Genomic DNA, 13787 nt, shown 5'->3' on the forward strand with positions numbered 1-13787 from the left:
GACCAGGAGAACACAGCCCAAGAGTCTAACTGTAGGATGGATGCCATTTCCGTCTTGAGAGTTCAGGAAATGAGCCACCTAAAGTAGCATGATTACATGTCGTAGGTGAAAACAAAACGTATTTTGAAAATCATTATCCTGGGATAATCATCTAAAAAGATTTGACTAATGTTAAATATTTCACCTTTGCAAGGGTTGTGGTAGGGGGGAAATTCCAAATTAAAAACTAATTTCAAATCTTTTCACCATAAAAATGTCCACAAAATAAAAAAATTCCAAACACCAGTAGATGATTCAGTTATTTTTTAAAAGTTGTATAATAAAACTCTAGTATGCTCTTTTCTTTTTTACGTAGTTTTCCCTCTTCCATCCTTTCCCCCTGCTCCCACCCCTACACATACCCCAAAACACAAAGAAAATTGGACAATCTTTAAAAGGTTAAATTTACTTTGCAACAGCTATCAGTAATGAGGTACCGTGTTTCCCTGAAAATAAGACCTAGCTGGACAATCAGCTCTAATGCGTCTTTTGGAGCAAAAATTAATAGAAGACATGGTATCATATTATATTATATTATATTATATTATATTATATTATATTACCCAGTCTTATAGTTAAAATAAGGCCGGGTCTTATATAAATTTTTGCTCCAAAAGACGCATTAGAGCTGATTGCCCAGTTAGGTTTTATTTTCGGGGAAACACGGTAGTAACTGGCACGTAGGGTAACAGACCATTTCATTTTGACATGTAATGGGTGACAGATAACAGTGCAATTGCCAACTGAAGTGAAAATGTAGTCCTGCTTCCATACCTGTTTTTGTATCTGGTCTGAAATACCCGCACCCCATTGCATTTGCCGCATCCTCCAAATTGATTTTTGGTCTGCTCTTGAGTCATAAGTATCAACTCTGATATTTGCCAGGATGTTGTGAAACAACTATTTCATCAATACATATTTTATGAGAAAACAAAATCAGATCAAAAATGAAACAGAAATACATGTCTTTTTTATGTGATGAATTTGCAGCTTCATTTCTCCTTGATTTTAAAATCTTCAATGAACACATTTTGCTGATATATTCCCAGTGTGCACTTAATTATCATAGAGAGTAGGTCGGTGTGACTGGTTATGTGTGGTCTTAATGCTGTGTACACTGAGAGCTTATTGAGAATCTGAAAATCTCCATTAACTAATAATAAGCTCTCTCTCTCTCTCTCTCTCTCTCTCTCTCTCTCTCTATATATATATATATATATATATATATACACACACACACATAAGATATATATATATACACATAAGATACATATATATATATATACATAAGATATATATATATATATATATATATATATATATATATATACATAGTATAAAAAATTCTTGGAGGAAACTTGGGATGTATATAAAGGATTTTTCAGCAGGAACTGGGTCCTCTTTTTTGGTGGATTTTGTACTTCCTGGTTAAGGTGATGTGGAACTCCTCTAACCCCAGAATAGTTAGGAGAGCAACATCAACTCTTCATCCCAATTTGCAGAACGAGACAGAGCATTCTGGGAACTGGAGGTATTGGATAAGTCCCAGGGAATCAGTGTCAGGAAAGCTTGACGTTTCAAGAACATCCTGAGAATTTCATTTACCCATGTTCTCTTTGTCTCTTTAACACAGATAGTTGCAAATCCAGGTAGGTACTTGAAAATAACCCAGGTTTAGCTCAAAATGCTAGTCATTCATCAAAGAAAACAGAGGGTTTATGGTCAGATGGAGGATAGAGATAAAGGGAAATGAAAAATAGATACAGTTTGAAGCAAAGCAGTGAGGAAGATAGAGCGCAGCTATGGTGGAAGAGAAAATAAGAAGAATCTCCTCACAACAAGGACTTGACATCTTTAAAATATTTAACATTTTCCTCTGTTGTCAGTCTTTTCAGTTTAACTGTCTACCTGTCAATAGGCAGTTTGGATATGTGATTTTTAAATTCTTAATGAGAAAAAAATTTACAAAATCTAAAATCAAAGAGAAATGAACCAACTTGTAAAGTACTTAACAGAAGCCAACACTATGGCATTTCTTTCATTAGATAGTTTGCAAACTTCTGGCTGAAAGCCTTTTTTTCATCTTGATAATTACTTCTTTTCCAAATCTGTTGTTTATAAATTTTACTTCATCATAAATATCTCTAAGGAAATGTTAGAAAACTAACATGTTGTACTTTCCTCTGAACATACCTTGGTATAATTCTCATGCCAGAAATAAACAATGATAATCCAATAAGTAGCAAATACTTCATTTAGCTAAGGCCTTCCCAGTGGCCATGTCTGCACTCCTTACCTTGGCGCCAGGCCCTCAGCACACACAATCCCCCCGACCCCACTCCACCCCAGCCTCCTAATTGTTTTCTCTGAATTCACTCTTGCCTTCTGCAATATATTTTTCATGTGTCACTCCCTATTTACATCCCATTAGTGGTCATATTACCCCTAGGATAACAACATTAATTCTCACTGTGGTCCCTAAGGCCTGACATGATCTGGCCCTTACCTATCTCTCTGACCTAACTGTCTGACAGAAATAAGATGTAAGTGACATATATGAGCCGTGTATGTGATTTTAAATTTTTAGTAGCCACATTGAAAATCAGAAACAAATGTAAGTAATTTCATTAATATATTTTATTTAGCCCCCAAACATATAATCTAGTATCATTTCGAAATGTAATCAATATTTTTTTAAAATTAGATATCTATAAATATAGTTTTACTTTTTCCTTTGCAATCTGGCAGTCTTCTACCTTTTTTTTCTTTTTTTTCTTTTTTTCCTTATTGCACTGGCTAGAAACCTCTGGACATCTTTGCTTTGTTCCTGATCTTAGGAGGAAAGAATTCATGCTATTAAGTATAATGTTAGCTTTGTGTTTTTCATGGATGCTCTTTATCAGTTTGAAGAGGTTCCCTTCCCTTCCAAGTCTGCTGACAGTTTTAAAAATCAGGAATGGATGTTGAATTTTGTCAAACACTTTTTCGCAACTACTGAAATGATCATGTGTTTTTTCTTCTTCAGTTTGTTTACTATGATGAATTAACATTGGCTTTTAAATGTTGAAGCAGTCTTATATTCTTGGAATATATCCCACTTGGTTATGATGTAGTTCCCTTTTTATATATTGTTGGATTTACTTGGCTAAATTTTGCTTAAAATTTTTGCATCTATGTTCAGGAAGAATATGGTCTGTAGTTTTCTTGTAATGTCTTTGCCTGGTTTTGGGAACAGGGTAATGTTGGTTTCATAAAATAAGTTGGAAAGTATTCCCTCTTCTTCAATTTTCTGAAAATTTGTTTATAATTGGTATTATTTCTTCCTTAAATGTTTGGTAGAATTCACCACTGAAGCCATCAGGGTCTGGTGTTTTTCTTATGAGAGAAATAAGTATTAATATGTGTAATATAACTAAGACGGTGCTTGGCTTGTATGAAGTACTGAATAAATGTTAGCTGTTAATTTTTAAAATATAAAAGTACAGGAAAGAGATATTATATTACCTGTAATTTCAATTAAAAATAATGTTTATTATATATAGTCACAGGATGTGGTGTACAGCATAGGGAATAGAGTCAGTGGAATTTTAACAGCAACATATGATGTCAGAGGGGTAGTAGATTGGGGGGGTTATCACTTAGTGAGAGGTATAAATGTCTAACTATTACATTGTTTTGTATACCTGAAACTAATTTAAAAAATGTATATATATACTGATAACAAAAGATGAAAAAATAATGTTTATTGTAGAAAACTTATAAAATATTTTAAAATCTTAAGAAAATATTACAGTAATCCTACTACCAAGATCACTACTGTTAACATTTAATGCATTCTCCACTTTTCTACAGATAATTTCTACTTGTTTATATTGTTATTGCTTATATTGCTCTGAACCTATTTTATTCACTTAGTATTTGATTATTAACACTTTGAGTGTCAATAGAAGTTCTTAATAAATATAATTTTAATGGATATACACATTCCATTATACGGTCATACCATAATTTATTTAACCATTTGTTTGTAATTTAAAATTGTTTTACTCTCCCTGCATAGTAGATTCAAGCATCTCTTTCCTGTACTTCTATATATATTTATATAAACACATATACAAACCCTCAGAATATTCCCTCCAGGCCTTCCATCTATGGTGTGCTGACAACATACACTGATAATAGCTAATGTTTATTGTGTGTTTATTATGTGTCAAGCACTGTAATAAGGGCTTTACATGCTGTACCTTAATTAAAAGTAGATACCATTATTATCATCATCCCTATTTTACAAATGAAGAAACTGAAGCACTAAGATGTCAAGCAACTTTCTCAAGGACACCCAACTAGGGAATGGCAAAGCCAAGAAGGAGCATCAGATTTCACAGATCATATGACTATGCAAAAGTGTCTCTCAGCTTATACCTTTAGACTTTTTATATGAATTCCATTCCACACCTGAGTTGCTGATCCTGCAATTTTGTTTGAGTTCTTGCCCATCTCACCTGCCCTAAACATGTGTTCTTCACCTGGATATTGGGTATATTCCTTCCTATTCTTTCCACTTATTACACATTTCTTGCTTTTTCAGCCATTTATAGTTTCACTGGAGCTCTTCCTGCCAGCCAGCTATGTAACACCCATAATCCCAGCTGGAAATTGGGACATATTATCTGATAAAAGGATTATTTCCCTACTTTGTAAATTTGCTTTCACAAAAAAATGATGAGGATATATTTTAAACAAATCATGATGCAGTCAATTAAAAGATTTTATTGAAAAGATTAAACAGATAAAAATGGATACAGCCCTAAAAATTTACAAAGATATACCAATAAAACACAGTGGGTTATACATTAGTAACAAAAATGCACAAGTTGCCTAGAACCCTAAAATGGACATGGGATTAAAGAATTATCATTTATTACTTGTAATCCTCTAAAAGGTAACATCTGTCTGTGCCTTTGTCTGGAAAATTTATGTTTTATGTTTTATGTTTCGAATGGCAGTATGGTTTCAACAGCTTTTTTGTGGCTGTATTCTAGAAAATTAGAATAGGGAGAATTTATTGTCAGAAAAACCTTTGTGTGTGTTCTGCTCAAGCTCTGAAGCTGTGTGTGTGGTGTGTGTGTGTGTTTTGTGTGTGTCTTGTCTTTGATGAACAAAATAGACTGACTACACTCAAGGGCAGCCCTAAACTGGAAGAGAACTTTCCTCCACTCAATTCCCTAAATTCTGGTCTCTCGTTAACTCTCCTAATTATTTCGCAGGAGGAAAATAGCATTAGAACCTTCCTCCATCACAAAGCCCTGGCTCCAGGGCCTTTCTCCAATTAAATCACCTCTGCTCAGTTACCAGAGGCCTCCGATTTGCCCAGAGCGGGGCACCCCCACTCTATGCAGTTGAGATGGAGCAGACTGTCCGTGCTTCCTCGGCTCAACATAAGTTTAAAGTAGTCAGCGTACTTTTCTAAGTTCTCTGTTCGTTGTTTAGTTTTGTTTTCCCAACTGTCAGCTACTCTAAGTATCGGCAGCTTTGTCCCTGATGAATCCCTGGAAGTGCAGCCATCAATGAGAAACCACAAAGGAGTCGAAATGACAAAATGTTTCACTGCAATTTGTCGCCATTTTTGGGGAGAAAAAGAACCAGTCTCGTCAACTTCTCAAAATAAGTGGGTCTAAACTTTTAAAATTTGAAGGATAAACTGCCAGCATCCATTATCCCGTGTCTGGAAGTTTTACAGAGGGGTAACTTCAAACTCGCTGTATCCCTCAATTGCCGGATGGCTGACTTGCAGCTTCCTTCCGAGTTGAGTGGAGAATCGAAAGAAAAATAAGTATACAGAACGAAGGGAAAAACTGGAGGATGCGGGCATCGATCCCGCTACCTCTCGCATGCTAAGCGAGCGCTCTACCATTTGAGCTAATCCCCCGTTGCTGGGCACGGCTGCTAATGTCTTCCCCTAGAGAGAGGTTAGGGCATTTAGACGTGAAGAAATAATCTAGACTACCGTACATTCCTGACCTTCCTCATAATTAAGGCCAAAGTAAGAAAAATATGCCCTTTCCTTCGAGCCGGAATCGAACCAGCGACCTAAGGATGACCAAACTCGAATCTACAGTCCTCCGCTCTACCAGCTGAGCTATCGAAGGGAGCGCATCCTGGGATGTCAACTCTTCTTCATAACTTTTAGACATTTCTTCGCTGCATGTGTTTTCTGCTGGGTTTCTTTCCTGATTCCCAGGTCCCTTGAGTAGAAGATCTTCCCAGGGGACTTCCCACCGCCTCAGGGCAGCCGGAGAGAGCGCTCGCGTCTCTGGACCTGCCCGGGGATCGGAGAAGTCGGAGGCCCCGGGGAGCCCGCGGCTGGCCCCAAAGGCGGCGGGGGCGCCTTGGCTTTCTCTGCGTGACTCAGGGGCTCCCGAACCGCCAAAGACGGCTTAAAAACGAGCAGAAGGTCGTGGCCCGGCAGCCGCTACACCGAGCGCAGACTCATTGCCGCGCTTTGAACTTGGAAGGCAATGCCCCGCTTCCGGGATTCGCAAGACTTCAAACGAGGGATGGCGCCATAGACCAAAACTGGAGCGAAAGTGCGAGGGTTTCCAACTATTCGTTGGAATGTAACGTGTATTGGAGACGGATACCCATGGAAAGGGCCCAACTCATGGAAAATTGGAGGGGAAAAAACGAGCTTGTCTCCTTCGAGCCGGAATCGAACCAGCGACCTAAGGATATCTTGCCGGGAAGTCAGCTACAGTCCTCCGCTCTACCAGCTGAGCTATCGAAGGGACAAAGGCACTAGGTTCGCCTCCTAAAATTCAACACACACCAACCAAGGCGCCCGGGCGTCAGCTAGATTGATTTGAGCATGCGCAAGCCTAGAGCGGGGCGGGGCGTGCCCGCGCTGTTGGCTGCGCGCGCAGATCGGCGACCGGGCTCTGACTCGGGGGAGTTACTGACCCGGTAAAAATCTACCTACTCGTGTATTTAAAGTTGTGGTGCCGAGATTCAGGGACTCTGGACACCACTGCGTTCCTGTCGCGCTTTTCCTGTAGTATCACATGTTCGGGGGGGATTGTTTAGTATGGCCTCATTGTTCTGTGGTCTGTGTACCCCTCATTTTGCTCTGGCGTGAGGGGCCAGTGGCGCAATGGATAACGCGTCTGACTACGGATCAGAAGATTGTAGGTTCGACTCCTGCCTGGCTCGAGTCTTTTGTCACCTCAGGGTTTTAAAACTAGAGAGTATCGCTTCCTCTGGGTTCTCCAAGTCACACACAAATGCCAAGAGTAATTCACGGCACTTCGAGCTCGCTTGCAGAACCAAGGTCCCACTGTCGAATTTTCGAGATCGTGAGAGGTTCGAACACAGTGAGAACACTGAGCGGATGGGCGGCCCGCCGAGGGCCAGGCCGTCTGGAGGGTGCGGCGGCGGGAAGCCAAGGACAGGGCCGTTCTCGGGCTCTAGGTAGGAAGCGGGGTGGCAGAGCTGCCAAGTGAGGCCCCGCAACTTCCCGTGACAAAACTGGTTCCAAGTCCAGGGCTGTTTCCACAGTGTAAGTCCTTGCATCTTGTAAGGTGCTTGAAGACGTTACAGTCACTGTGTATGTAAACGCCCCCGACGGTGCAGAGGGCAATAAGTTAAGGTTATTTACAATGACTTTTTGGCCAGGGTCCCGCTCTATTTCATTTTAACAAAGGTACTGAGCTCCTCGGTTGTAAGCAGAGCATGAAAACCATTGAATAACATGGGCTGCGCCTTCAGTGGTCTTTTAATCAAAAGAGCATAATGTTGGTTTGAGCAGTCTTTATTGTGAAGTTATATTAATCTTATTTGTGGAGAGTTTAGAATTATTTCTTTAAACTCCCTGTGGGGGCAGAGCCCCAGAAAGTAGTTTCCAGGCTCTCGGCCTCACATAAACAGGTGCTGGCTCAGGTAGTAAATGGCCATCAACTGTGATTGCATGGCCATCAGCTGTGGCTAGTTGGCCGTCAGCTGTAACCAGTGAGCCAATGGCCACTAATATAACTGCTGTGGCTACGCTAGCAGAAAGAGAAGAGAATGGGGGCTGGTAAGAAGATGGCGGCTGGGCTGGCAAGCGCGGATGGCGGTTTGCGGACAGTGTGGATCCAGCCTCCAGTGAGAGTATAGTGACGCCAGAGAGAATATAGTGGTATGACTCCCCTACCTATGGCTCCGTGGGTGTTCCTTTTTGGCCTCACCATGTCCTGCGTTCTTATGTGGGGAGCGGGAGCAGGGACCCCGCAGGCCGCCCCGCACGACAAATGGCGCAGCGAGCAGGGTCTCCCACACGACAAATGGCGCAGCGAGCAGGGTCCCCCACATGACACTCCCTAAGTAAGATAACAACTCCTAGAAGTAAAAGCTTAAATGTGAAGTTTGGGAAGAGATAAAGAGAAAATGTGAAGCTAGGAAAAATGGCTGGTTTTTAAGTGAGAAAGTGGCTTCCTTAAGGCTACACAAATATGGTTTAAAAAACTAAAAATGTAGAGGGTGGGGGAGCAATCACAGATGATTGGAACAAAATGATTGTGTGTTTTATTTTTGTTTCCTAAAGAACATTTTGGCATTTTCTTCATAGAACAAGCTCATTTATCTTTAAAGTTATAGTGTCTGAGTTAAAAAGATATTCATTACCTCCGTGGGAAGTTGGGGAGATATGTTGCACCCCTCCCCTCATGTTTATGGATAGAACCTTGTAAATTAGGCTAAGAGGAAAGAGCTTCCATCTTATTTGTACCTTGTCATTTTACAATGGTGGCAAGTAAGGCATTTATTATCTGCAGAGGTCACTGTCATGGCCATCATTGCACTGTGGCAGAAACCCATCCTTTCTTGCTGCTCCCTCTTCCCCATCAGCCAGCCAGACCACAGTAACATGGTCCAAGAGGGTGAAGATGGTGCAAGATTTCTGGCTCTCTTACTTGTGACAGAAATTCACATAGAGGTATGTAAGCAAGAGAAACATTTATTATAGAGATACAGGATGTCCCAGGGAAACCAAGGATGAAATATAACTGGACCTTCTTATGGTTTTTCTCTCAGTGCCTCAGCTTTTCTGTACGCTGCTTTAGTGCATATAGTTGAAAACATGGTGCTGCCGCCCCCACCTGGAAGTACCTGACCTTTATTCCTCATAGGCTGTTGCTGTTGATTGAATGTTTGTGTTCCCTCAAATTCATGTGTTGAAAATCTAATGCCCAGTTGATGGTATTAGAAGGTAGGGCATGTGGGAGGTGATTAGGTCAAGAGGACAGAGCCCTTATGAACAGTATTAGTGTCCTTATAAAAGGAGATTCCTCCTCTCTTCCACTATGTGAGGACACATTGAGAAGTTCAGAAGTCTGTAACCCAGAAGAAGGTCTTCACCAGGACCTGACCATGCCAGTACCCTGATAGTGGACTTCCAGCCTCCAGAATTGTGAGAAATAAATTTCTATTGTTTATAAGCCACCCAGTCTGTGGTGTCTATTTTGTTACAGCAACTCAAACAGACGAAGACATCTATCAACCAGAGACTCACTTCTGTCTCAGTCTGTACTGTAAAACTCTTCATTGTTTTGGCCTCAGTTAGATGCTTACCCTTAACCTCCAAAATGTGTCTAGGAGTCAGGATTACATGCAGCCATTCAGGGCTGGCTCACCTGTAGCCTAATCGTTGGGCACACATGATTGCACCCCCTCCTTCCTAGGATCCCAAGGAAAAGATGATAAAGAGATTTAGAAAAAAGTCTATTACAGCATGGAAAACAACAGAAGGTACAATCAGCAAACCTGAGATTTTAATTTCTGGGCTGTGGAAAGCAGATGAGATTGTGTAGATACATAGCCCAGAATGGAGAAAACCACAGCTCAGAATACACATGCCTGAAATATGTAGAGACAGAAACATCTCCCCATGGAGCTCTCAAGAGGCTCCAGGCACAGAGGCAGCAGCACAAAGGTCAGAAGCCCACAACATTGTATAGCTGCTGCAGCATTTGTCCTCAGCTGGAGCTGCCTTGAGAACTGCTTAAGCAGAGTATTTTTACCTGGGGAGAGCCCGTGGGGTGAGCATAGGGCTGGGGAGAGAGACAGTGTAGAGCCTAATTATAGTAGACATGGAGAGAAAGAAAGGCCACCCCACTCCACTCAAGAGTTACTTCCTCCTTGAGTTGGCAGTTTGGGGGGCCTTGGCCCATATGGCTGTTTTCAATGCACCATAAGTGGAAAAGTGTGTTTGTCCCCAGGATGCAGCCATTTTGCAGATATAAATCAATATAGTCCTTTATTCATGAATATGAACAAATGTCTACCAGACCTTGGAGAAGAAACGACTTAAGAAGGGAAATTCCAAGATGAACAAACGAAATAACTGACCCTGGAGGAAGCAAAGATAATTTAAGGAATAGTACAGAACTGTTTTTTAAAATGTTAATTGGTATTCTCAGAGATATCTAAGAGGATGTTACAGCAATAAAAAACAGAATAAGGTGTTATTAAAAGGAGCAACAAGAGAATAATTGAGTTCCTAAAAACTAAAGTGTTGATGGCTCAGTTGAAAAATAATATACTGGTCATGGCTGAAGATCAAATTTGGAGTTATAGAACATAGAATGGAAACGGTCTCCTAGGACACCAGAATATAGAGAACAGAAAATATAAAAGCAAAGCATGGAGGGTAGACCCAGAAGATACAATGGCTATCTAGTCAGAGTTCCAAAAAAAAGAAAGCAGAGACAATGCAGGGAAAGGAATGGAAGAAAGACATTAGTCATCAGATCGAAAGGGCCTTCTATGCAGGATGAATGAAAAACAACTCTGCCTGGACACAGCCTAGTGAAGTTTTAAAGCTTTAAGAATACACCCTAAAAGCTTCCAGAGATGAGGACAAAACAAACAAACAAAAAACAGGTTAGCTACAAAGGATGAGAATCAGATTATGATCAGACTTCTCATCAGCAATACTGGATTCTAGAAGACAGTAGAGCAAGACCTTCAAAGTTCTGTGGGGAAATAATTTTGAACCTAGAATTGTATAACCAAAGTGGCAATCACATACGAGGACAAATAGATAATTCACACTTGCAAGGTCTTACGAAGTTTAAATGCCATGATTCCTTTCGGAAACAAATGAAAAGTGAATATTACTTGAGAATGTTATCCTAATTAGATTCTCCAGGAAGCAGAAACTGACACACAACGAAAGTACAAAGTTTTACTGGGGAGTAACATCTGTGAATGGAAAAGGAGATGGCACAAGATTAGGTAGGGGTAGCTATTAATGAAGACCTGCCAGCCTCTGCCAGCCTCCTTGTTAGCTGCAGAGCAAATGTATTTCGCTTTAGAGGAGTCATGAGTTGGGCCGAAATGCCTAGGCCCTTGTACAACCACCTTGTTCAGTCACTGGCCAGAGGCTGATAACCTCGGACCCTGAAGGAGTTAACACCTGGAGACTCTCAGTTAACCATTCTGGCAACTGGACAGTGAGTCGTTTCTTGAAAGGCAAGCTAGCCCCAAATCTCGGTGGTTGCCACAGACATACTTCAGCAAAACAAAAGAATCCAAGAAAGAGGAACACACAGGATTTAAGAAAAAAGGGAACCAACCAAGGAACTCAAAATAAATCCCAAGTTGACAGTGATGCAATAAGTCATAAAGCAATCAGGACAAATTAGGAAAAACAAAAAAAGGTCAAAGGGCTGTAGGAAGATGTTTTTTCAAGAAGAAAGTGGATTCTTCCATGATAGTAATGTGATTCAGGATCAGGAAGACCTTACAGGTATGATAAAGGCATATCACTTTCTTCAAAAGCAAAAGATAGTTAGGAATTTATTTAAAAAAAAAAAAAATCTTTATAAAGAACTCATAGTCCAAATATAAAGCTAACTGAAATCAGGCATAATTTTGAGAACTTGATGGCATGTGTTATGGGCTCCCTTGTGTTTTTCTTCCCCCAAATTCTATATTGAAGCTCTAACCCCCAGTACCTCATAATATGACTATGCTATGGACCTTTAAAGAGGTAATTAAAATGGAGTCATTAGGGTGGGCCCCCTATCAGTATGACTAGTGTCCTTGTGAGAAGAGATTAGGACACAGGGAGAGACACTAGACATGTGCACACATAGATGACCATGTGGACACATTGCTAAAAGATGGCCATCTGCAAGCAAAGGAGAGAGGCCTCAGAAGAAAGCAACCCTGCCAACACCTTGATCTTGGACTTCTAGCCTCACAACTGTGAGAAAATAAATTTCTGATGTTTAAGCCACCCTGTCTGTGGTGGTGGCCCTAGCAAACTAATACCGTGTTTCCCCGAAAATAAGACCTAGCCGGACAATCATCTCTAATGCATCTTTCGGAGCAAAAATTAATTTAAGACCCAGTCTTATTTTACTATAATATAGGACCCGGTCTTATATAATATAAGACCGGGTCTTATATGAATTTCTGCTCCAAAAGACGCATTAGAGCCGCTTGTCCAGCTAGGTCTTATTTTAGGGGAAACACGGTACGGGGATGGTGAGAAAAGAGAAATTTTCTTTCTTTTCTGCATTCTTTGGTATTATTTGTAGTTTTGTTTATTTATATACAATTTATATGTGTGGGGCAGACAGTCCCTTAATTGTCATCTCATATAGATAGCATTTAATAAAAATTGATTACAAATGAAGGAACTGATACCCAAAGATATGAAATGACTTGCCTTCAGTAACAAAGTTGTACAATGGCAGACAAGATCTCAGATCTCCCGAGTCTTCAGCCAGGACTCTGTTCTTTTGCACTAATTGGCCTCTCTGTCCCCTCCTGGATACTTGAATTAGAAAGACTAGACTCCTTGACTGCTTCCTGGGAGAAAGAAGGTTGAAAGGTGGCTTCCGAAGTCAGGCTAGGTCAGACGATGACCAAGACATTCTGGGAGTAACAGAGTGTTCCATTTAGCAAAAGGAACTCTCTTCTTACTTCTAGAACCCAAAGATCAAATCCCTAAAATTTGTCCACAGTGGTGCGCCACAAAAGTTAGGTCAAAATACCCTGAGACCTGAAGGAAAAAGCCATTGTTCAACTTGAAAAATACCAAGTCCTTCCTTTGAGGAAACCATTCTACAGATCAGGAAGCTCCTTCAAGAAAGTTTAAAAAATTTCTTCATGATGAACCTCCAGATCGGGGAAAGCAGGACTGAGCTCAGGTTTACTGATTCCTTATCCACTGCTTCCTGTAGATATGTATTAGGTTGGTGCAAAAGTAATTGCAATTTTTTCATTTTTAACTTTTTAAGCCATGATTACTTTTGCACCAACCTAATACTATCTCCAAGAAGGTGAGAAACCAAAAGATAATGTTTCCAAGATCAAAAAGAGGCCACTCTGGAGAACTCCAGGGGAGATACAGTTGCTTCTTGTTATATGTAGGCTCTATAAAGGCATCATAAACACTGATTTAGTGAATACTGAACTATATTGTTCCTAGGGGAAACACAGGGTTAAGTTCCTGTGAGCCTCTATTCACAACATTTTTAGTAAGTGATCAATGCATAACCTTGTTTTATGTGTGTTTCTGCTTAGACACCTTATTTAATATATATTATTGGTTCATTAACATTGCACTCACAGCCAGCAGTACTATTGCTCATGTCTGAAAGAAGCTTATCTAATAAATATACATATTTTCTCCAGAAGGTACATTATAACCTCTTGCACTTAGGAACACTAGACAGCACTTCAGCACTGTGCTTTTAAACATTTTA

The 13787-nt window shown here is 40.3% G+C and overlaps 4 non-coding genes across 4 annotated transcripts; 1 reads left to right on the plus strand and 3 right to left on the minus strand.

Annotated features, from left to right (window-relative positions):
* Window positions 1-5895: 5895 nt before the first annotated feature.
* On the minus strand, window positions 5896-5968 carry TRNAA-AGC (transfer RNA alanine (anticodon AGC)). Its single transcript has one exon. It is a non-coding gene; the product is annotated as a tRNA-Ala (tRNA).
* A 133-nt stretch (window positions 5969-6101) lies between these two features.
* Window positions 6102-6188, minus strand: TRNAY-GUA (transfer RNA tyrosine (anticodon GUA)). Its single transcript is given in 2 exon segments — window positions 6102-6137; window positions 6152-6188. It is a non-coding gene; the product is annotated as a tRNA-Tyr (tRNA).
* A 545-nt stretch (window positions 6189-6733) lies between these two features.
* TRNAY-GUA (transfer RNA tyrosine (anticodon GUA)) lies at window positions 6734-6824 on the minus strand. Its single transcript is given in 2 exon segments — window positions 6734-6769; window positions 6788-6824. It is a non-coding gene; the product is annotated as a tRNA-Tyr (tRNA).
* A 348-nt stretch (window positions 6825-7172) lies between these two features.
* TRNAR-ACG (transfer RNA arginine (anticodon ACG)) lies at window positions 7173-7245 on the plus strand. The gene has a single exon. It is a non-coding gene; the product is annotated as a tRNA-Arg (tRNA).
* Window positions 7246-13787: the final 6542 nt, after the last annotated feature.

Source organism: Rhinolophus sinicus, chromosome 7, assembly GCF_057876585.1.
Source record: "Rhinolophus sinicus isolate RSI-liver-muscle chromosome 7, RSI-T2T, whole genome shotgun sequence".
In the NCBI taxonomy this organism is placed as follows: domain Eukaryota; kingdom Metazoa; phylum Chordata; class Mammalia; order Chiroptera; family Rhinolophidae; genus Rhinolophus; species Rhinolophus sinicus.